The sequence below is a fragment of the Helianthus annuus genome, chromosome 4, assembly GCF_002127325.2.
Source record: "Helianthus annuus cultivar XRQ/B chromosome 4, HanXRQr2.0-SUNRISE, whole genome shotgun sequence".
Classification (NCBI taxonomy): Eukaryota; Viridiplantae; Streptophyta; class Magnoliopsida; order Asterales; family Asteraceae; genus Helianthus; species Helianthus annuus.
The window spans coordinates 119107870-119132370 of record NC_035436.2 but is presented as its reverse complement, the minus strand read 5'-3'; the positions used below and the strand labels follow the sequence as shown (position 1 = coordinate 119132370).

General features: G+C 33.3%; 1 long non-coding RNA gene across 1 annotated transcript; it reads left to right on the top strand.

Annotated features, from left to right (window-relative positions):
- Positions 1-1701: 1701 nt before the first annotated feature.
- On the top strand, positions 1702-3037 carry LOC110928301. Its single transcript, XR_002586277.2, has 3 exons — positions 1702-1822; positions 2298-2351; positions 2844-3037. It is a non-coding gene; the product is annotated as an uncharacterized LOC110928301 (long non-coding RNA).
- The last annotated feature ends 21464 nt before the right edge of the window (positions 3038-24501 follow it).

The following is a 24501-nucleotide window of genomic DNA, read 5'->3' as shown; positions in this document are numbered from 1 at the left end:
CGAGTACTAATTCCCCCCTGGAATGAATCTTTAGGTCTTTTGCGCAGTTCACGACTCTCCTTTGATTTGCTAAACTGCAACCTTCACGAACAATCACCAACTTGAAACTAATCAATGCAACATCCTCTATTTCAACTTTAAGCGCATCCGAGCTCAGTTTTTTATATGACTTGTTTAGCACCACGATCTCGCATTCCGCTTGCTCGATCTAAGAATGTACAAAAACTCAACCGGCAATTTGATAGAAACTTTGAATACCCCACTGGTTAACTTCAAATCTGTGATTCCCCCTGAAGATCTGATATCCCGTTTACCGTGATCCACGTTAACACATCGTAAGAATGACATATCCGTGTAAACAGTATTCTCCACACTCAGCAAATCTTCATCGGAAAACAAATCATCTGGTAATGTAATCCGATCTCTAAAGCATTCATCCAAAATCAGATTCATCTCCTCGGATAATCTAGATCTCGGAAGCTTTCACCCACGATCACTCTCAGATCTCTGAAGCATTCGTCCACGATCAGATATCAACACCTCGAATCATATTGATCTCGGAAGCTTTCACCCACGATCAGATTCACATTCCCCTTAACAATCTGAAGTCGAAAACTACCCGAATACTGTTGCAGTGTCACGAATTTCAAAAATGTCGGAATTTCAACATAAGACATTGAAATTTTTATTCCCCCTCATTTTTGCAAATTCTGACGTCTCTATCACTAAACCCCCCTTAAACTGAATTCAGTTTTCAATTCTCCTTTCCGAAAAACTTGACCAAACTTACAATATTCGCCAATATTATCAGTTTTTTTCATCTTTGCGGATTTTTCGTTTTGGCTCATAAGTAGTCAGATACCCTGAATGATAAAAATTATGCATCAGTATCATGACTACCCCACTAATTTCCTCAATCCGTGATCGCATCATCAAATTTGTTCACTAAAGCCCCAGACGGTGTCCCCGAACAGCCTAACATGGTCGTTAAAAACCCGAAAAATTGTCAATCACCAATTTTTTTCTAGAGACTCACCTCGTCATTGCGATAAAAAATGCCTTTTCTTAGGCATTTGATCATCTGGTCGAATGGCATGTTGACGGATGGTCATTCGATCGCAAGGCAAAAGAGACAAAATGGCTCTTTCCAATCTTTTAGGAGTTGTATCCAGACTGCTTCTGCCTGCAAACACTCTACCTAACAATAAATTTCACAAATTTAACAATTTGACAAATTTAGAAATCACTTACAGGTATCGATCAGAATGATTTAACATTTATAATCATATATGTCCACTTGTAAAAATATCATCTTTCCAAAACCGCTCTCCCAAACCTGTTCATCATGTTTAGCACTTGGAATTTTGAACATCAGCTATTCAACATCAGTTGCCGAAAATCTTTTTGTATTTCTCAAATTTTTATACTAAAGACACAATCTTTTTGGATTTTTGATTTTTATATGAAATGCAGTAAACAAATATTTACAAACAATATTTTTGTGAGTTTGTGTACTGTAACACCCCGAAATTTATTTTAATATTAGAATAAATGAAAAATGGATAAATTAAATCATGGGAGGTGTTTAAGTCAACATTTAACAAGCTTCAAGGGGGTAATATGAAAATTTTAATTAAGAAGGGTTTAATTATGTCTAAACCATAAAACACACACCCTGTGCGTGTTCTGGGTTCGATCAGGAGCAGGGAAAACAAGGGTTTACCCTTGTTCTTGCAAAAATTCACCAATTGACAAGGAAAAATCAATGTTAATCAGCTGCATGTTTTAAAGTTTCGATCATCGAAGCATACCTACTGAAGTGGTAAGTCAAATTTCTGGATTTGGTGAATTTTAGGAAGAGGGTTTCAACCCAATCATGAATTCGTGGTATGATTTATGTTAATTAGATGTTAGGGTTACTCCCTAGAATAGAAATCATGCTTGATTTTAGTTAATTGGAAGAAAATTTTATGAAACCCACCTTGTGAAATTTGTATTATGAATAAGAAGATCATAGGGATTATGATTATATGTAATCTTGATATGTGATTCTGCTTGTAACACTTGAGTGCTAGATGAATTGGTGTAGACTAAAGAAATTGTAAGAACTAGGTTAATTATTGATGGCATGTAGAATGAACTAGTAAAGTCATGCTTTAAATGTTGTACCTTGTGCTTTATAAATGTAACGCACACTAGGTGCTCGATGAAATGCTTGAAAGAATAATGATGTGTAATTTGGAACATAATAGAATGAATTGTGGGTACTAAACGAAAGAATGAATGTGTTGGTATAGGCGTGAAGGAAGAAGGTTCAAATTCCAAGAAATCGGAAGGATCACAAGACCGAGGTATGTTCCGTTGCATACAAAACTTCACTTAAATTTTGTTAGTATTTGTGTCGAACAACCCTTGTTCTAATGATTATTTCTCAATATAATGATTACGGTGTTTAGTAAATAATAGCAAATCCTTGTGGATTTGGCTAAGTTAACGAAGGTTATGCTAAGCTAAGTAAATCGACTGGTTCGAGTAAACTAGGTCGAGTAAGGATATGATACCATCCGTCTAGAACGGGTGGCCGTGTAAGCAAAACGAATGTATGAAGTTCAATCCATTATATGGATAGAACAAAAGGTTTATGTCGAAAGCAATTAACCCGATGATACCGGGTCGAAAGCGGTATGCTTGAATCTCTTTATGAGAATGTATGCCTTACCTATTTAAATGGGTAATCGAATACATAAGGATAATGAATGAATAAAAACGAATGCGTCTATAAGTGGTATCGTAAGCAAAATGAATAATAAAACTAACTTTCTAAAGCTTGTTGTCAAATGTAGGTAAATCCTCGGCTTAGGCGATTGGACGGCTTGGAACGTGCACACTTGATTCACGCCCGCCTCACGCTTCCGTCATAAGTTATTTTGATATGGGTTAAACTTTTGGTCATATGTATTTAAACTTATGTAGTATGTCGATGTCTGTGTCGTTGGGTCGAACTTAGTAGTTGTAGTCTTGTTATATACAATGTAAACCTTGTCCGTCTTTGGGTTTTGTCAACAATGTTAGTTGTCGAAGCTTGTTTGTGTAAAACAGGAAATGGTGGTTTAAAACGAATGGGTCATGCCGAAATTTTAAAAAATTTTCCCTATATATTATACTCGTTAATTAAAAGTAAGGTTTGGGGCGTATCAAGTAAGAGGATCATATCAGTTTATGAGACACATCACTAACATCGTTAAGCTTTAAACATTTTAAGTTCTAAACGATTCACGTAGATTGTCAGTATATTTAACCCCTTAAATTTTTACACAAAGTTCAACTGTTCCGAGATACGAAATTAGTGTTTTAAGCACTTAAACTTATTCGCATATCCCATCTCAGAATATACTCCCGTATCCAGACTTCTATATTCAGTCTTACATGTGAGTGTACACTAATGATATCTGTAAACGGGTAAATGCGAAACCATGAGAGCTCAGGTTAGAACTTCCGTTCAGACAAAGAGATGATGGCTCGACATTATATGTGTCCCGTTTGGGGATCTTTTCTTCAACAGCACATGATTATCATTTTTCAATGTTTCATCATTTTTTATGCTGAGGGTTGGCTTTATGATTAAAGCTTATGGAAAGTATTATACGAGGACTAGGCTATTGCTCCCGCAAAATCAGAAGTCCTGGTATAATACCCCAGATATCACCACACACAAAGACCTAGTATGTCAGAAATAGAAAATATTTCAAACAAGATTTCGGGGGTTACCCATATATCCAAGAGATGTTCCCCATGAGATAAGTAAGTATATTTGTTTATGTTTATATCTTGAAAACAATCTACTGAATGAATAAAAACCTACTGACATATCATCAGTGAGACCGTTTATCACATTAAACATTTCATATCTTTAGCGTGTTGTGATAGTCCACTGATGTACTATCATTTCCTCTTTTTCACAACAATACTCGTTTTGAATATTTCGATGTTTTTGAATTTTGGAATTTTATCATGTTTTTGGCTTTTTTCAAATTTTCAAAATTTCTAAAATTTTTACTCCCCCTAAAATCAAAATTATGTTTCAAATTTTGATTTTCAAGGAAAATTTGAAAACAAACTGTACATAAACTGACAAACTAATTTTCAAGCTTCAATTCATCATCCGCTTGGCATAAACAATCAAAACTCCCCCTGACAACAAACTATTTTCCCATTATGATTTCAAAACACTTAAGTTTGTTTTAATCAAAATGGTTTTTCCGGAAAATAAGTTTTGTTGATTTTACCACTTGTAAGAATGAGGATTAATTCATCACATTGTTTTCTCAATTTTTGTATGACAGTTAAATCAAGTTCAACTTAATGACCTTGATTAACCACTTGTAGGTAAAAACACTTTTTCAACCACTTGTAAGATTGCTTATTAACAATAACCACTTGTAGGTTGAAATATCAAGATGTCGATTCCTACTCCACAATTACCAACCTGGGAGTTCCGGCAAATCAACCACTCGAAAAAAATTTCACTTTTTCAAAAACATTTTTTTAAGAATGATGCCGATTCATGCTCCACGATTACCAACTTGGGAGCTCCAGCAAGTCCAGAGTTTTAGTCATGATAGGTTCTATCCCAGTTACTAACCCGGGATGACCCATCTTTTTCTGATTTCTTCGTTTTCTTCTCATAAAATTCCTTAACCCCCTTGACCTTTCCGTCAATCATTTTTCCAAAAATATTCTGAACCGTAGGGTTAAAGGCTTTTTCAACATCAAATTCTTTCTTTTCAGAAAAAAAAATGATTTGAAATTTCAACTTTGCCAACTTTTGATTTTAAATTCTCAGCCCGCAATGGTGGAAAATTTACATCATCCAATGGCGGAACTGATTTCTCTTCTTTTAGAACAACTTGTGGCTCTTCTGATTTTGTGGAATCAGATTCATTGCCAGAACTATCACTTGATTTCTTAACAACCCATTTTTGATTGTTAAGTTTCACTTTTTTCCTGTAAACACTCTTTGAACATTCACCAACCTCAAACTTTGAATTTTTGAAAACTTTGAGTTGTTTGGTTGGTGGTTCATTCTCAACCATCTTTCCTTTCAGTTTACCCGAGACTCCCTGTTTTGTTTGGATTGACTTTAGACAATTCCTGACAATGTGACCGACAGTTTTGCATTGAAAACGTGTTCTCGTCTCCTTCTTCTTCTGAGTAACATCCTTCTTCATTTCATCTTGCTTCTTAGCAAGGAATTCTTTGTTTATCTGCTTCTTGAACACTTGCTCTTTTTCCTCTTCTGATGATGTCCCTGAAACAAATACAGTTTTTGGTTTATAAATTTTCTCATTTTTATGATTTTTTGGTGGAATAAAACCTAGACCTTTCTTTTTGAAATTACCGTTATGGTTTGGTGTCTTTTGAAAACCAGAACTAGAACCGTAACCCTTTTTCTTGTTTAACCTTTGTTGATCTCTTGAGGTGTATTGTTTAGGTTTTCCAGAAAGATTTATATCTTTTATTTCAAAAATATTAATTTCTATTAGTTTGAAAACCATTTTGATCATTTCAGTTTTAACACCTCTCATTGGAAATTCTTCATCAGAATATAATTTGTCAGAATCATTCAAAGTATATGCTACTTTGATTGATTCGTCATTCAAATTAGATTTTGATAACAGAAATTCTTTATTGTATACTCTTTTGCCCTGTTTGACTTTTGAACTTGACGTGTCAGACTTTGACTCAGACTTTGACTCCTCTGTTTCATCTTTATCCAACACCTGATCAACCACTTTCTTTATTAACCCGGACTCATGATTAGTGTCAGACGACGTGAAAGTAACATCAATGTTGTCTGGCAAATTTTCTGAAGACTCAGACTCCCACTGTAAGTTGGTTGCCTTTTTGACTCTTTCTGAATTTGGATTTCGTAGAGAATATCCATTTTCAAACGGGGGTGGACACTTGTTATAGCTAACACTTTGTTTCTTACCGGAATTCTTCTCTTCAGTATCTTTATTTGTTTCAGAATTCTTTTCTGCAGATGTTTTTTCTTCAGACTTCTTTTCTTCTGATGTCTTTTCTTCAAACGTCTTCATGCCTTCCGCTATAGGATAAATCCTGTCAATCACATAAGAAGAACATGAGAAACTTTTCAATAATTTGTTTACTCTTTCAGTTTCAATTCTTTGAGTTTCCAACTTCTGTTCAAGTTCAGCATACATCCAAATGTAATAATTGATCATTTCCTGCTTTATCATGTATGCACTATTGAGTGTCTTCATTGCTGTAGCTTGTTCACTGCTCGACTCATTATATTGATTCATTGCTTTGTTTAAAACATCATATGATTCTTTCAACCTGTTCATATTATGAATTAATTAATTATTTTGCTTCTTCATAGTCTCACAGTTTTTACAATTCTTAGACACTTTTCCTGCAACAGCTTCCTTTTTAATCTCAAAAACTGGAATTACTTTATCCTGTTTCTTTATCACACGAACCTCTTCTTCATCATTCTTATCTGTCTTGGCTTCAGAATTTAAATGCTTTCTTATTTTTTCTGCCCAATAATCATCAGTAGTATATTTTTCACCATTATCTTTAACCAATTGAGCAACAAAAGCTCTGGCTTTTAAGATCTCTTTATCTGGACAATAAATGTCCCAGCTAAAATTTTCCCAACTGAAACCTTCTAGTAATCTTTGATCATCTTGATCTATCAGAATTCAGACATGCTTTATTATCAGCTGAAATATATTTGTCCCGACTGAATCCTTTTGATGAACTTCCATCATCTTGATTAACAAGACAAGCTTTCTTTGAATCTTCAATCTCCTTCCTAGCATGTGCAGTTTGTGAAAATTGTTGTTGATGCGGCTATTGAGCAACTTGATGATAAATCGCTTTCCGATAATATTCATTGTTTCCAAAAGGATTTTGAGCTCCACTTGCTTCGCGGTTTGTGCACTCTCGCTTAAAATGTCCTTTTTCCCTGCAACGAAAACACGTAACTTTAGATTTATCAAATCCTAAAGTAGAAACATTTGCATCACGGAAATCATCTCTTCCCATGATTTGTTTAAACTTTTCAGCTCTTCTCAACACGCTCGCCAAACACCATTTTATATCCATCAACTCCATTTCCTCAGCATCAACCTAATCGTAATCCTCTTTTGGCAACATCGGATTTCCGATCCTTCCTGCCACTAAACTCCCATACGACTCTAACACAGTCACCAACAGAGACATATGACTTTTGGCTACTTCTTCAGAATAATTTTGATCATTTTCCAGATTTAAAGCAATGTTACATTGAAGTACTTTGCCACTCTTTGTTGCTGAAAATTTCGGATCAAACGATTGATATGAAGAAAATCCCATTTTGCTACTTGATCCTTGAGATGAACTTTCAGAAGAACTTTTTGTGTTGAAAGCAGTTTCAATCTTTGGTGCAATGTTGGTTTTATCTCTAACACCACCTTTGAAATACAAACCAATGTCTTGTTCTCCATCATAATTCTTCATTCTTGCTATCTTTCATTGTTCCATTTCTTGAGCTTCAAGTTGTTTAATAAACCCACTCAGCATTAGCTTGTCAAAATCCGGTTTATTTTTCAACATCATAAGATACGTGCCCCAAACATCATGTGGCAACGCATCAGCCAACTTTTCAATCAATTCATCTTTGTCTTTATTGATGTTCAAACCACCTTTGAAATACAAACCAATGTCTTGTTCTCCATCATAATTCTTCATTCTTGCTATCTTTCATTGTTCCATTTCTTGAGCTTCAAGTTGTTTAATAAACCCACTCAGCATTAGCTTGTCAAAATCCGGTTTATTTTTCAACATCATAAGATACGTGCCCCAAACATCATGTGGCAACGCATCAGCCAACTTTTCAATCAATTCATCTTTGTCTTTATTGATGTTCAATCTGTTCATATTCTTCACCAAATTACAATATCTTTCAATAATTTGCTTGGTATTTTCAGTTCTTAATCCACGGAATAGATCAAATTCTTTCTTTAAAAGTGACTTTTTTGTTCTTGATCATCTCGTGACTACCAAGAAACTTTGATTCTAATTCTGCCCATATCGAATGTGCACTTCCATTGTGTTGAAGTATGATCAAGATATCTTCTTTAATAGCTTGCTGCAAAAGACTAACCATCATTTTTTCATCTTTGTATTTCTTTTTCTCCTCAACACTCAGATTTCTAATTTCAATTTTCAGTCCATCGTCCTTGACCGGTCTACTATATTGAAATTCGGTATGTTCCCATGCATCTAAGTGATATGCTTGAACCCAGTTTTCAAAACATTCTGTCCAACCACTGTACTCCTCAATACTCATAAGCTTAGGTGGTTTTTGCGTTGTCCCCGTTTCATTTTCTAGCATCGTACTCTGAGTAATAGTCATCGGAGTAGCAAAGGCATAATAGAACTCGTTTTCCATGATTCGGTTTTCAAAATCTCACAAACTTTATCTTTCAAACGAAATGGACTCTTCAAACGGAAAGAACTTTTCACGCGAAATGATCTTTGGTGCGAAATGACACTTTCAAGCGAAAACAATCCTTCGTGCGAAATAAAATGCTGCTTTCGTGCGAAAAGGAAAACTGATTTCGTGCGAAATGGTAAGCTGATTTCGTACGAAATGAAAAACTGATTTCGTGCGAAATGGAAACAAGCTTCACGCGAAATGAATGTAATGTTCAAACGAAATGATATCAATTCGTGTGGAATGGAGGTTCGTTTCGTGCGAAAGAAACCTGACGACACACTTTATAGCAGTTTTTGCAAAAATTGACCAAGTTTTAAGCCGTTTTAAGGTCTGATTCTTTCAAGGGTTTGCTAAAACACTGTTTCGCACATTATATGTAAAATTTAAGTCATTTTGACCGTGAAAACTTGTTTAATTTTGAAAAGAAGGTGTAGAAAACAGAATTTGCAGCTGAAATGGTAAGAACTCTTCCTCCTGAGCTCTGATACCACTTGTAGGATCGTTTGCACGACCAAACGAGTCGTTCAGAAGAGATCTCGTCCGATACAAAAGGCGGAAACAGATGTATCAGAGTTATTTCAGCTAGATTGCACAAGAAAACACTTTAAATTGTCTCTGTATTGATATCAGATCGTTTTACAAAGCTGGAGACACTTTGGCAGAGCTTCGCTACCGGAATCAGAACCTTCAGAACTCCTCAAACGAAATGAACAAGGCAACTATATATAGGCACAGCCATTTCGCACGAGATGGTTCACACGATATGGACAGTGTCATTTCGTGCGAAATGGACACTTCCATTTCGTGCGAAATGAACATATCTCATTTCATGCGAAATGAGCAATACCCTCTAAAATACTAATTTCTCATATAAGGTGCCCTGATCTATCTAACCTAATACAAGACTCGATACAAGACGAAGTCGACAGACATATGCACCAACACACTCCAAATCACATTTTTTCGATCCAGAATCTTTATTTATGTGAATTTCATGATGAAACTTCATAGGATTGTGCGCGAATCAATTCCGAACAGAATGATGTCTTGAATTCCAAAATCCATCCGTGAATTGACCTTTATTTTGATGATTTTCTCTGTTTAACGTCAAAACTCTCGTTTAACCCAAAATTGATGAGCTTTGGGTGATTTAACCGACTGTTAGATCGATTAAATCGATACCGTAGCTCTTATACCACAGCTAATCCAGTAACCAGCGAGTTTGACGGAGCCTCGGTCCCGACACGACGTGTTCGGTGCATTTATTACGACTAAGAAATGAGTAGAGATAGATACGACACCGAGCAGTCACTTACAATCTGGTCTCTATTGATTATTCAACGTTACAGCACCACGAGGGCAGTTGGACAGCATTTCCCCTCAAGGACCAAAAGCTTGTCCAAATGGGAACCCCAAATCCCTATTTATAGACAACTACCTATGTGTCCATCCGTCCGGATGGACCTTTACATTATCAAAACCGTGTCCAACTAATCCTATTCTATACAATATTCAACACAAGCTCTATCTACCTATTCGCACAGTGGCAGACGTACGAAATATGCACCAACAATGAAGAGTTCTATGCTCAAAAGAAACAACAACAGGTCAAAGATGTTTCAAAGAAAACATGTTTCAAATGTAATAAAACTGGACATGTTAGTCGCAAATGTCCAAATCTGAAACCTGCTGATGTTGAATAAAAGAGACAGCCAACTGAGGCTGTCAAACAAAAATCCACCAAGTTTGAATCACAACAAACTTGGAGACTGAAATCAAGGATACCTAGAGTTAAGTCTAAATAGATTTGGAAACAAAAGGTTGATTTTCAAAAGTCAAAACAAATCTGGAAACCAAAAATTGATTCAAGATTTTAGCAAAGGAAGGTTTCAAAAGGTCAAATTTGGGTGGAAAAGAAACAGACTTCTGTGAGTGCTTCTGTGAGTGATAATAAAAATGAAAATGTTTTTGAGAAGAATGATAGGAACTATCCAGTTTTACCTGGAAAGATACACATTCAGCTACCTGAGTCAAGGCAGGCTTGGGTTACGTTGTTTAAATAATTGAGTTGCATGAATGTGCAGGTGCTCCAGAAGTTTGTTGATTGTCAAGATGAATGAGGGAGCAGCCTGGCACCAGAGGAGGAGGATCCCTACAACTAAAATCAGGGAGTTTGTTTGTTTCTGTAAATAAATAAACCATATTTCTAAAAACCCTAAAAATCGGAAAAATTAAAAAAAACCAAAAATATGTTTTTACTTTGTTAAAAATTGAAAAACAAAATAAAAATGTTTGTGTTTTTAAAATTTGTCAAAAATTAAAAATCTGAAAAAATTGTTGAGTGAATATGCCGAAACCCTCACGGCTGAACAAACATGATTATTTGACAATTGAAAATGGTTTTAACATTGTTAAAAGTCAGTTTGTTGTACATCATGGGGGTATTTTCTGCAAAACTGAACATGTGATGCAGAAAATGGATGGCGAGATAAAGCTATCTACATCGGGTTGTCAAATTTTCTTAAATGTTTTTGATTTTAGGGGGAGTAAAAATTTCATAAAATACAAAAACATTTGATTTTTTTTAAAAAGCCAAAAACAACAGAAAATGAAAAAGAGTTTTGTGTAAAAAGAGGAAATGATGGTACATCAGTAGACAATCACAGTATGATAAAGAAATGGAAAGTTAATATGTGATAAACGGTCTCACTGATAATATGTCAGTAGGTTTTTGCACGCTTAGTAGGTTGTTTTCGAGAAGTATGATATTTACTCAAGCAGTGAATGTTGAAACCATGCAACAAAGAAAAGTTGTTTGGAAATGATGAATAACAACACAGATTGCGGTATATTTATAATATGTGAGGTTCATTACAAATAAGTTAAGTATCTTATCAAATATTAAAAATTAGAGTAAATTACTTTTTAAGTCCATGTGTTTTAGTGGTTTTTACCACTTGAGTTCAAAATCAAAAAGTTTAACGTCCCGAGTCCCTAACCGCTCATTTTATGACGTTTTAAGTCCCTTTCTCTGAGTGGTTTTAACCACTTGAGTTCAAAATCAAAAGTACAAATGTTGTACTTGGACTCAAAACGTTATAAAATAAGCGATTAAGGACTCCGAACGTTAAACTTTTTGATTTTGAATTCAAATAGTTAAAACCATTAAAACACAGGAACTCGAAAAGTAATTTACTCTAAAAATTTACTCTATAACATTTTGGAATTGCGATGAACAGTTGATATATATTATTATTTTAAATATCGAAATTATAAATGTCCTTTTTTATAAAATAGGGGCCAAATTGATTTACGATTTTGTCCCGCTTTAAAGTAACGATTTTGTCATCTGTTTAAAATTACGCTTTTACCTCCGGTTCAAAATGAAATTAAACTTTTGCCCTCAATTCAAAATGATGATTTCGCCCCGTTTATATTTACAATTTCAGAATTATATGATGAACAATACATATATATTATTTTAAATATAGAATTTACAAATATGCCCTTAGTTGTGAAATTGGGGACGAACTCATTTACGATTTTGTCCCGCTTTAAAATGACGATTTTCCCTTCGGTTTAAAATTACGCTTTTACCTCCAGTTCAAATGAAATTATGCTTTTGCCCTCAGTGAAAAATTACACTTTTGCCCTTGGTTCAAAAATACGATTTTGCCCCCTCTAAATTTATAGTTTCGTCATTGGTTTTGTCTTCTTCCTCTAAGGTAAGTTATGATTTTGCCCTCAATTTGAATTTACATTTTGTCATCGGTTTTGTTTGTTTTTCCAGTCAAATTAGTCAAATTATGATTTTGCCCCGCTTTAAAATTATGATTTTGCCATGAGTTTAAAATTACGTTTTACCTCCAGTTCAAAATAAAATTATGCTTTTGCTCCCATTGAAAAATTAAAATTTTGCCTTCGGTTCAAATTACGACTTTGTTATGTTTAAATTTACAGTTTTGCCATTAATTTTTTTTCTTTGTCACAAGTAAATTACGATTTTGCCCTCAATTTAAATTTACATTTTTGTCATCGGTTTTGTTTGCTTTCCCAGTCAAATTACGATTTTGCCCCCAGTGTATAAATACAGACACAAGATGGGGGCACAGTGCAAGGCAACTGCCTGGAACTCCCCCATGGGCCCAACCAATTTACGATTTTATCCCCGTTTTAAAATGACGTTTTTCCATCAGTTCAAAATTACGTTTTTACCTCCAGTTAAAAATAAGATTATGCTTTTGCCTACAACTAAAAATTACAATTTTGCCCTCTGTTCAAAATTACGATTTTGCCCCATTTAAATTTACAGTTTTGCAATTAGTTTTATTTTTCTCCTTCCAGCCAAATTAGGATTTTGCCATCAATTTAAATTTATATTTTGACATCGTTTTTATTTGCTTTGCTGTTTCTTTTCTTTTTTTTTTCCTCCTTTTCCGCTTTATGTATGTATTATAGTTATTATTGCACGAAACTATTAAAAAAACTTTCGCAATTCAGTTAGTTGTATGATACATTCAAATATAGTGAGTGTCTTGGGTTCGATGCCCGTCATGGGAAAGAAAATTTTTTATTACCTGCCGCTAAATAAAAGTTTGAGTATCTAATATTCTTAATAATATTTTCCGTGATTTATTCCTTCTTCTTTTTTCACTTTTACGTTGTTTCCTCTGCTTCTAAATTTGTAATTTTTTGTAACCAACCGATATGGTACCGGTATTTATGGGTAAAACACCGGTAAGTAACAAACTGAACGGGTTTCGTGCTTATCCCGTTACAAAACAAAACGAATCGATAACGTTCGAATTCCCCGCCGCGCAGCGCGGGGAATTTCACTAGTTAACATAATTTATGAAAAGATTGACTCATTCTATCAACATTTAAACAATATTTAAATTCACCTAATTAAGTAAAGCAACAAATTTACTATTATTATCTAGAGAAGATTTCACAAATTAAATGAACAGTAATTTATTATTATTTTTTTCTTTATGATTTTTTTTTCTTTTGTCTTTTCCTTTTTTTATTTTTATAGTTCTATTATTTTTTCCTTTTTGTGTTTTTTAAATTTTTATAGTTTTATTATTTTTTTCTTTTTGACCTTTTTGCCCTTTTCTTTTTTCATCTCTATTGCATGAATAGTGTTTACCACTTGCATGATAGGTGGCTATTGGTTGTTTTTAGGGTTTTTCCCTACTTCAACTTCTTGTATTTGCCTTCATTTATATATTTTTTAATTTTTTTATAGTTTTGTAATTTTTATAGTTTGTGATTTCTTTTTGATTTTTTTTCTTTTGTCTTTTCACTTTTTTATTTTTATAGTTTTATTATTTTTCCCTTTTGTGTTTTTTTAACCTTTTCTTATTTTTATTTTTATAGTTTTATTTATTTTTCTTTTTTTTTTGTTTTTGGCCTTTTTGGCTGTCTTTTTCTTTTTTCATCTCTATTGTATGAATAGTGGTTACTACTTGCATGATAGGTGGCTATTGGTTGTTTTTATGGTTTTTCCTGCTTCAACTTTTTTTATTTGCCTTCACTTATATCTTTTTTAATTTTTTTATAGTTTTGTATTCTTTTATAGTTTGTGATTTCTATTATCTTTTGTTTTTTATTTATAATTTTGTATTCTTTTACCTCTTAACTTTCAACGTTTATACTTACAACCCTTTAACTTTATAAAAACTTTGTAATAAAGTTTTGCATGTTTATTTTTACTTACGTGTTGGACTAATTAAAATTGATTTATGTTAATTTGTGTTTAGAGGTAAATTTTTCGTGAAAATGAGTTGGGTCAAGTATAATATGTTCTCATCTGTATAATTATGTACGTTTTCAGTTAGTCTATATTTGAACATAACTTTTTGTAAAATTAGTCAGGTCAAATATAGTACACTTTCACGCTTATTTTTATTTACGTTTTCAATTTCTCTACGTTTTGACGTAAATTTTGTTAGGAAACGAGTAGAGTAAAATATAATACGTTTTCATTAGACGGTATAAATTTGAGTCACTTTGCGTTTTGACATTGCGCAACGCGCCATAACTATTTTCTTACGTGATTGTTTTATTGAACGTGTCGGTATAAGTTCAAGTTGGTTTACCTTTCGATTTAATTTTTTTTCCTAGAATATGTTAAGTCAAATATAACACGTTTCTATGCTTATTTTATGTACTTTTTTTACTTTCTTGATTTTTTTTCTAGATTTTATTATTTCTATTTCTATATTTTTCTTTATATTTAGTGTTTTAGTTTTATGTTCTTTTTTATTGAAGTTATATTTAAGATAACTTTTAAGTTTTCATTTCATTTACAATTAATTTAAAATCAACCCATCTCGCTGTCCAATCTAAAATTATTTTTATGGTTTTCAATCAATGTAAAAAATATGTCAGTATTTTTTGTAGTTTATTTCTTCGGTTAGTTTTTATATTGAACCAAAATAGATATCGAACGAAACCCCGCAACGTAGCGCGGGTAATCTCACTAGTTATAGACAATTTTGAATATTAAATATAGATATAAAATTAAGAAAGTTGAACGAGCTATTTTAATGTTTTAAAATGAGTGTTTTAAAATTTCCACTAATTCAATTTTTTACAAAATAATTTAAAATTTAAATCTAAAAATTAAAAAAACACAACAATTTATATATTTTATTGCTTAGGAAATTATTAAAAGAAATTTACAATACGCATATAATAGTCTCTTGTATGGCACACTCTATTTAATTTTTGTCCAGATTCATTGTATCTGTCAATTTTAAACCAATCCACTTCATTAAAATGCAATCTTTGACTATCATAATTATTTCAAAATATTTAGTTTTAAAATTTCCACTAATTAAATTTTTTTACAAAATAATTTAAAATCTAAATCTAAAAATGAAAAACACAACAATTTATTTTTTATTGATTAGACAACTAATAAAAGATATTTATGATAAACATATAATAATATTTGTATGACACACACTATTTCATTTTCGTTCATATTCATTGTACTTCTCATAGTCAAATCAATTAACTCAATTAAAATGCAATCTTTGACTACTATAATTAAACTATTTTCAAATTTTAATTTTAAAATTATCACTAATTTCTCCATAATGCTTGCGATATATTAAGGAAATAATAAATTTCAATCCAATCCACTCGAGTAGGATCCAAACCCACCAATGTGACATCTGTGCCTCTACGACCATCATACAAATACAAAACCAATCAAATCTTGTGTTTCATACTTGGGATTTGTATAAATACGTGTATCATTTGCACATATCAATTCTTGTTCAATTTCAAGTTTTAAATCGCTTTCTGGAAAGTTATACGCAAACTGATGCGTAAACATAATCAGTTTAACGCAAAAAAACACTCCGGAATAGTGACATAGGCTTGACATACCTTAAATAACCCTTACATAACTTAGAAATAAGTTTTGGAGGGTTTGGTGCGTCGAAAACAAGTTTATTCGATCGCAGGGACTATTTGCGTCAAACTACGAAACTATGCCGATTTGTATAGTAATGAACATTCCGGAACTTGATCATAAGCTAAACATACCCTAAATATCCTTTACATAGCTTAGAAATAGGCTTTAAGGGGTTCGTTATGCGAAAATATGCTTATTTGGTCAATAGGGACTAAAAGCGTCAAAAAGTGCATAAGTTTGCATTTACGCGCATATCTTGCGTTCTGAACATATCCGGACATCCAAAAAAAATTTAATCATTAAAATATTTTATTTTAGTGATTGGAATGCTAAAATTTCATTCGTCGCGCAATTTGGATCGTTTTTCGCGTCCGTTCGTGTTTCGTCGTAATTAACCGAATAACGCGACCGTACGACCAAACGAACCGACATCCGAGATAATTTCAAGCATGTTTTAAGTTTCCTATGCTTTAACATCCTTGTTGAGCCTTGAAATGGGTTAACGGGGCTTAAACGCGTCAAAAATGGCTTAAACATGCTGCAGGGACCATTTTTGCCAATTTTTGAATGTTTATGGCCCAGATAGGTCGTGGCGTCGCGACACAGCAAAGGGGGTGTGCCGTCGCGTAGGGATGAGCTCGGTACCATCCGGTATCGAAAGAACCGGTACCGAAAATCCCTAAAAGTGGGTACCGGTACAGGTACCGAATATACCTGGTTCGTTACGGTTCGGTACCGGTACGATACCGGTATTTAAGGGTAAAAACCGGTAAATACCGGTCCGAATTGGTACTGTACCGGACCGGTACCGAAAATGTTAAAAGTCGGTACCGAATCGGTTTCGAAAAAGTACCCGGTTCGGTAAATTCGGTACCAGGAACGATTTGCTCATCCCTACCATCGCGGCACGCGATGCCCCTGTTTTGACAAAAACTCTGTTTTCAGCATCTGGCTTGAATTTCAGGGTCTTTTGTGCAAACTTTTCAATACTTGGAGCTGGTATTTGAGGTCCCATAGTATTCAAAACCATGTGCAACACATGGATGGCCAAGATTGATTCTCATAACACTTGGAATGATCTTGTTGATCCTAACTTACTATAAATAGAAGTAGGTTCTTCACTTCATTCCTCACATTTGATTCAATTTTGCTCTAAGTTGAAGTTTAACACTTCATACCTAAGTATTTTGAATCAATTCTTCCTTGCTTGGACCTTTTGTAAGCTTCTTTCATAATTGTTTATGCTTTTCAAGCGTGAAAGTCAAACAGTGTTTGACTTTCTGCTTCGACCAGTCTTTGGTCAACAAAAAGTTCGTTTGAACTTTGCAACGTGAACGTAATCACGATGGTTATAGTCCCTTGTGACTATACCTACTGATTACCACGTTGATTAGGTGTAGTGACGAGTCAAAGTTTCGGTCAAAGTACGTATTTATGCGTAGTTTGCAACGAAGCTATTTTATGGTATCAAAACCCTTTGTTTTGATATCAAACTTGTTTTCTAACTTAGTTAAACATGTTTTAACTCGTCACTTTTAGTCTAGTGCTTGTTTAGGGTTGTAAGTCAAGCGGACTTGACAACCGCTTAGACTTTCGAACCTGACCCATTTGGTCGATCGTTAGGATCCGACCAAGCACATTTAGAGGCTGTTTGTTTTTGCTTAAAACGTCTGCAAAGATCCTATGTCTGCAGGCGGGCAGACATAAGGCTTTGAAGACTGTTTGTTTTCCTTTTTAAACAGATCTTAAAATGGCTTTTTTCAGCTTAAAAAAAAGCTATCACACCCTTACTACAAATATCTTCACAAAAAACCCTCCTATCTCATCTTCACAAAAAAAACCCTCCTCCCTCAAAACTCACCACCGCCACTGCTGCAAGATCACCGTCGCCCCAGTCGGCCACCACCACCGTCGCGGCTGCCATCAACCTTCAACATCATCATCGTCATCATCGATCATTCTCATCGTTTCATCATCATCATTCCTCGCAAAGTCCACAAAACACAGATGACGTTTCAGATCTGAACAGGTTGTGGCGGTTACTGGATTCCGGCAAGTCTGACGACGTCGTAATTTCCGAATCAAACGATGACGTTTCAGATTTGAACAGGTTGCTAGAGTTATCGGAACAGGTTTTAAATCGGATTTGTGATGATTTTGAATCGGATTTGTGATGCTTTTGTTTGATATGAACAAGTTTTTAGAATCGGATTTGTGATGATTTTTGAATCGGATTTGTGATGCTTTTGTTTGATATGAACAGGTTTTTAGAATCGGATTTGTGATGATTTTTGAATCGGATTTGTGATGATTTTGTTCCATATGAACTGGTTTGAATCGGATTTATGATGATTTTGAATCAGATTTGTGATGATTTTGTTCGATATGAACAGGTTTTGAATCGGATTTGTGATGATTTTGAATCGGATTTGTGATGCTTTTGTTCGATATGAACAAGTTTTTAGAATTATCGGAAGATATTTCACATGATGAACAGGTTTTCGACATGAACATGTTTTTAGAATTATCTGCAAAAACAAACAGTCTTATATTTTCAGCTTGCAGAGCTTCAGACCACATCTTTAGTTGCAGATATGAAAACAGATGAAATCAGCTTGCAGACAGTTTATGTTTGCAAAAACAAACAGCACCTTAGTGACCATAGTTGTATAGGGAATAACCTTCTGAGGTTATACCTTATGGTCACTTAATTTAATTAGTTGTATGATAGGTAGTTTATATGCCTTAGGTAAATGACCAAAATGCCCTTTTCATGCATAATTGGATTTTAAGCATATGTAACCTAACTTTTGCCACTTAAACTGATTATGCAACATATTTAAACATGTTAGGGCATATAATACTTGTCATAGGACTAGTTAGGCGTCTCGAACGCGCATTCACGTGAACGACGCGTTAAAGTAGCGTAAGCTACCTTAATGGGTCGTAACGGGTCGTAAGCACTTAGGATAGGTTCCGATTTAGAATGTAGGCTTTGTTAAACCATATCACATGAGTTCCAATACTCATTTGGTTTACGAGACCTCATTCTACCCGATCTTCTGATTTAGATACCGATTGTTTAATATAGTGATTCCATACTAGGTGTCACTTGATTCCTTGATTTCCAAGCTTTGTTAGGACACTTAATCAAGGATACTTACAATCTCAAGTGAGTACATAGTCCCCTGTTTTACTGTTTTCAAATATTTTGGGGTAATACATATGTGCCGATACGTTATTTTCATGATTTCGACTATATGATTACACATGCATAGTACTATCTTTTGACAAATTGAACTATTGTCCACGGTTTAAACACTGATTTTCAAAGTTTATACGGCTATTTGTCTGTTCATATGTTTACTTATACATTCATTAACAATGATCAAGCCGATTGGTAGTACGATATAGCGCTATAGGACTAGACACCTCATTCCTATTGTATGGAATGTAAGAAACCAAATTTTAACCAAACAGAATTTGCCTTTGTGGTATTTCTATAGTCTCTAAAGTGTAGTTTGATGCACTAAGGTTTGAATGTATTACCAAGTCGCGATATATGGTATACTTCGATATACTACCAACGTGATACTGTTTGCTAAAGCATAATTTGATATGCTGTTGTTTACTAAAATATAGTTTGATATATTACCAAACCACGATTTAGGTATGTTTCGACAATCTACCAACGTGATATTATTATTTACTAAAGTATAGTTCGATATACTACCGACTTTGCTATTCCATAAACTAAAGTATAAGTTGATATACTACCAAAGCATAGTTGATATGCTACTTCCAAAACTAAAGTATGATTTGATATACTACCAATGCTTATATTCTTAAACCAAAGTATACTTATGATATACTACCAAGTCTATTATTTCAAAAAAACTAAAGTATATTTTGAAATACTACCTACTTTACTATTTCATACTAAAGTATATTTAGATATACTACTATTCCGTTTATCTCAAAACCTAAGTATATTTTATATACTATAAACCTTTTTCCAAAACGTCGCATATTAGAAACAAAACCTTTACAAGGATTCATGGCTATTTTTGAAAACTTAATACCTTTTCTTACATTATCCAAAGCCATGAATCTAATTCACAAATCCTATGTTACTCACAGGCATTTTTATGCTGATGTACCTATTTTCACATATGTTTCAGGTGCTGCTATGTGATGATTGTTGATGCATGCTACACATAGGATGGACTTGTGCCTTAGCGACTTTAAAACTTGAGAGACAATTATTTGTAGTTATCTGATTTGCACTAAAACAGTGAATTCAATAATTAAATAAAATGAAACTTTTAATCCATGGTTGTGAAACAATGATTCTGTTACGACGCTCCACGACGTTTCCGTCGCGGTTTGTTGTTTTACGCGGTCGGGGTGTGACAACCAATGCATTTTACAACCCACAAACTATTCTTCTAGATCAAACACTACCAATTATCATATGTCTAATCAACCAAACATCAAAAGAATCATTTATGTACATCTATACTATCAAAACACATAATTTTGTATATATTTGAAATAAATCATTCAAGAAACAAAGAAACGGATTATGATTTCTGTATACGATACCTAATTCATAGAATACATGAACAAGTGATAATGGATACTGCAAAATTAGGGTTTCATGGAAAAAACGAACGATATTCATGAATCTTACAATATGTCCATAAACTTGGAATCGAGTAGATCTTAATGTTTTACATATCAAATGGACTAAAACATAAGCATAACACGACGAAGGGAAATATAAGATTCAACTTACCTGAATGATATAAGATACCATGATGATGATCAGAAGAATGATGTCACGGATCGTCCAGTCCAGGAATCCAAAGAGTAATTGCAATAGGATGGGGAGAAGGATGTCTGGGTTTCAACGATGATGTTAGAATGAATGAAAAAATGGAGTTATTTGATTCACCTGAAACTGAGGAATCTTGAAACAGATGATGATGATTGGAACAATTATCTCAATCTTGATGGAATCCACTATCGAAGAGCGATATGATAGAGAAAAGGATTAGGGTTTTTGTGTGTGGATGCTGGAATGATTGAAAGAAATAGAAATAATTTATTTATAAAGGATCCAAAATTAATCAAATGGATCTTCCAAACGGGTTCAGATCCCGCGAGTTTCTTATGAAAATGGTCAAAAAGTCAACAAATGATGTGAGACTAGATGAGGGACTGACACATATCCTCCATGTGTTTTACTTTATTAGTATAGATAGATAGATTCTAATTGTGTCGTATATATACCCTCAGTTACTTTATTAGTATAGATAAATAGATTCTAATTGTGTCGTATTTAAATAACACCGAATCGTCACTTTTTAGTACCCCAATCCGCACTTCTTCCAATGTATCTTGTATTATAAAATAGCTTTCAAAATTCTTACAATCTCTGAAGAAGATGGCACATCTATCTTTCTCATTCTTTGTACTCATAAACATGTGAGGATCTTTAACCCTAGATTCTCTGCAACTATGTTGAATATTTTTTGTTTTTTGAAGATGGCAATGATGGTGATGACTAGTGAGTATTTCTTTTATGAAAAATTGGGTATATTTATATATATATATATATATATATATATATATATATATATATATATATATATATATTGTTGTTATTTAAGACACCTTTACGGTGATTATGATAAATGTAATTGCTTTACATTTACATGATGAGTTTTGGGTTGAGAAAACCCAACATGTATTTATACCTGATAGGATGATCTGTTGAGAATATTTGGTAAGGGCTACCAAATATTTCTTTCGTAGGGTTTTGTTAAGTTGAAAATGGTGTTTAAGTTACATGCATCTTATTGTTGTTTAAGTACGAAATCATGCTTTATCTCTCAATTAAGAACGTAGTATGGTGTGAAGGTGTTAGGCGCTAGGTTTATTCCTAGTGTAACCTACTTACATTATGAACTACATAACTCTCGCCCTCCATGGATCTCACCTTTTGTATTATCTTCTTGCAACATGATATACCGAAAGGTTTATAACAATCTCATTGACACGTAACCATCCATGTTTAATTATTAGTTATATGACTTTTTTGGGTTTTATTGCCATATTATCTACATCAAGTATCACATACAATCATACATAAACACATTGTAATTTCATATCATTAATACATATATAATATAAACCAAATCAAACATCCTACATAAATCAAATAACGACAAATACGATCACTGAAACAAATGATAACAAAATCGTTAGCTTATCTACTTAACGAGTATATCTAAAATAAAACCCGAATTCAATTTAATACATTTCTTCCCAAATTATAAAGAAAAATGTAACCTTACAAAGGAGTTGACGGTTTCATGAAACATAAAAATCCATAATTGATAGGAGTTTATAGAGGACCCTTTAACATTGGAAACCCTCAAATGATGTTTTTAAGCCAAAACTGACACAACCCAGGTGAGAACACTCACTGTAAGTTGGTTATGAGTAGTTAGTTTATTTTATGGTATATAGACGGAATTTGTTTTAAGTTTCTAATCATAGTTATATGTGTTGTAGTGAAATTGTCTAGTCTGTCGCATCGCGTGGGTTCCCCACTAGTATATCCAAAGTAATTTGCATTTTATTGTTTATTTTAATTATGTCATGTGGGTGTGTGTGTGTGTATATATATATATATATATATCCTCAATTTCATAACTTTTATCTAAATGACACTGAATCGTCACTTTTTTAGTAACCCAATTCCCATTTATTTCAATCTATCTTGCACTCATAAATACCTTTCAAAACTCTTATGATCTCCAAAGAAGACGACACATCTATTTCCCTTATTTTGTACCCGTAAATATGTAATCATCTTTTAACCCTATATTCTTTGCAACTATGTTTAATTTCGTGTTTTAATAACTTATTGTGTTTGAAGATGGTAGTGATGACAACAACTAGTAAGTATTTATTTTATATAAATTTAGGTATATCTTTTATATACATTGTAGTTATTTAAGACATTTTTATGGTGATTATGATAAATGTAATTGATTAATTGTTACCTAATAAATACCTGATGAGTTTTGGGTATGTATATCCAATTTCTTACATGATTAAGTCACATGTTATTATTGTAACAATTTATGTCGAGAATACTTGGTAAGGACTACCATATATTCTTTTCGAATGGATTTGTTGAATTATGTTTGGTGTTAAAAGACAAATGTGTTTCAAAGTTGTTTCACTATGAAGTCATGATTTCCCTCTTAATTAAGAATGTAATGTAATTTGGTGTGGAGGTGTTAAGCGTTGGGTTTATTCCTAGTGTATTTTATTTGCATTATGAACTACATAACTCTCGCCCTCCATGAATCTCACCTTAGGTTGTTACCTTCTAGCAACATGCTGTACTAAAAGGTTTATAACAATCTTATTGGCATATCATATACACAAACCCACGACAATTTTATACCATTAAAACCCTATGCAATTTTATATCGTTAAAACTCTACCATAATATAAACTAAATCAGATATTAACTCGTAGACCGACGATTCTCAAAACATATAATGACAAAATCTTTAGATAATCTAGTTAATGAGTATATCTAAAACAAAACCCTAAATCAATTTCATACTTTTCTTCCTAAGAGAAAAATGTAACTTTATAAAAGGTGATGGTTTCCTGAAACATGAAGATCCCTAATTAGGGGGGGGGGGTCATAAAGACCCTTTTATTCACTTGATATTTAAAACCCTTAAATGGTGATTTTGTATTTTTTTTACGTGTATGTGATAGGTATGGGATTGGCAAAATATCCGATTTGATTACACGATAACCTATACGTGTTTACCCAATTATGTGCCCAAAGTAACTTATGTTTTATTGTTTTTATTTATGTCGTATATATCCTTAAATATACAATAAGGGATATGATCACGAGAAAACATTATCAAACGATTGATATTTGTGTTGAATTTTTTATGGGGTTTAGTTTTTAGGGTTTAGGGTTTAAATTTTCGAGTATAAGGATTAACTTTTAGGGTTTAGCTAGCATTTAGTTTTTAACTTTTAGACGTTAGCCTTTAGGGTTTATTTTTATGGGGTTTAGGGACCAGGGTTTAAAGTTTAGGGTTTAGTAATGGTTATATAGAGTTTTCACACATAAAAAAAACTTTTCTCATGATCCCTCCCATACAGGTTATATACATAAGTTTTACTTATATGGCACTAGGGTTTTGTGCGACAAAAGGCTATCAACTAAATTAAAGGGGAAATTTTATAGGTTGCGATTAGACCTTCTATGTTGTATGGGACATGCTGTTGGTCAATTAAGAAAGCACAAGCGCACAAGATAGAGGTAACAAAATTGAGAATGTTAAGGTGGATGTGTGGGCATACAAGGTTAGACCGGATAAGAAGTGAGGATTTTAGGGAAAAGTTAGGAGTAGCTATTATTTCAGATAAGATAAGGGAGGGAATATTGAGCTGGTTTGGGCATGTGAAGAGGAGGCAATTGACAGCACCAGTTAGAGCAGTATAAGGCTTA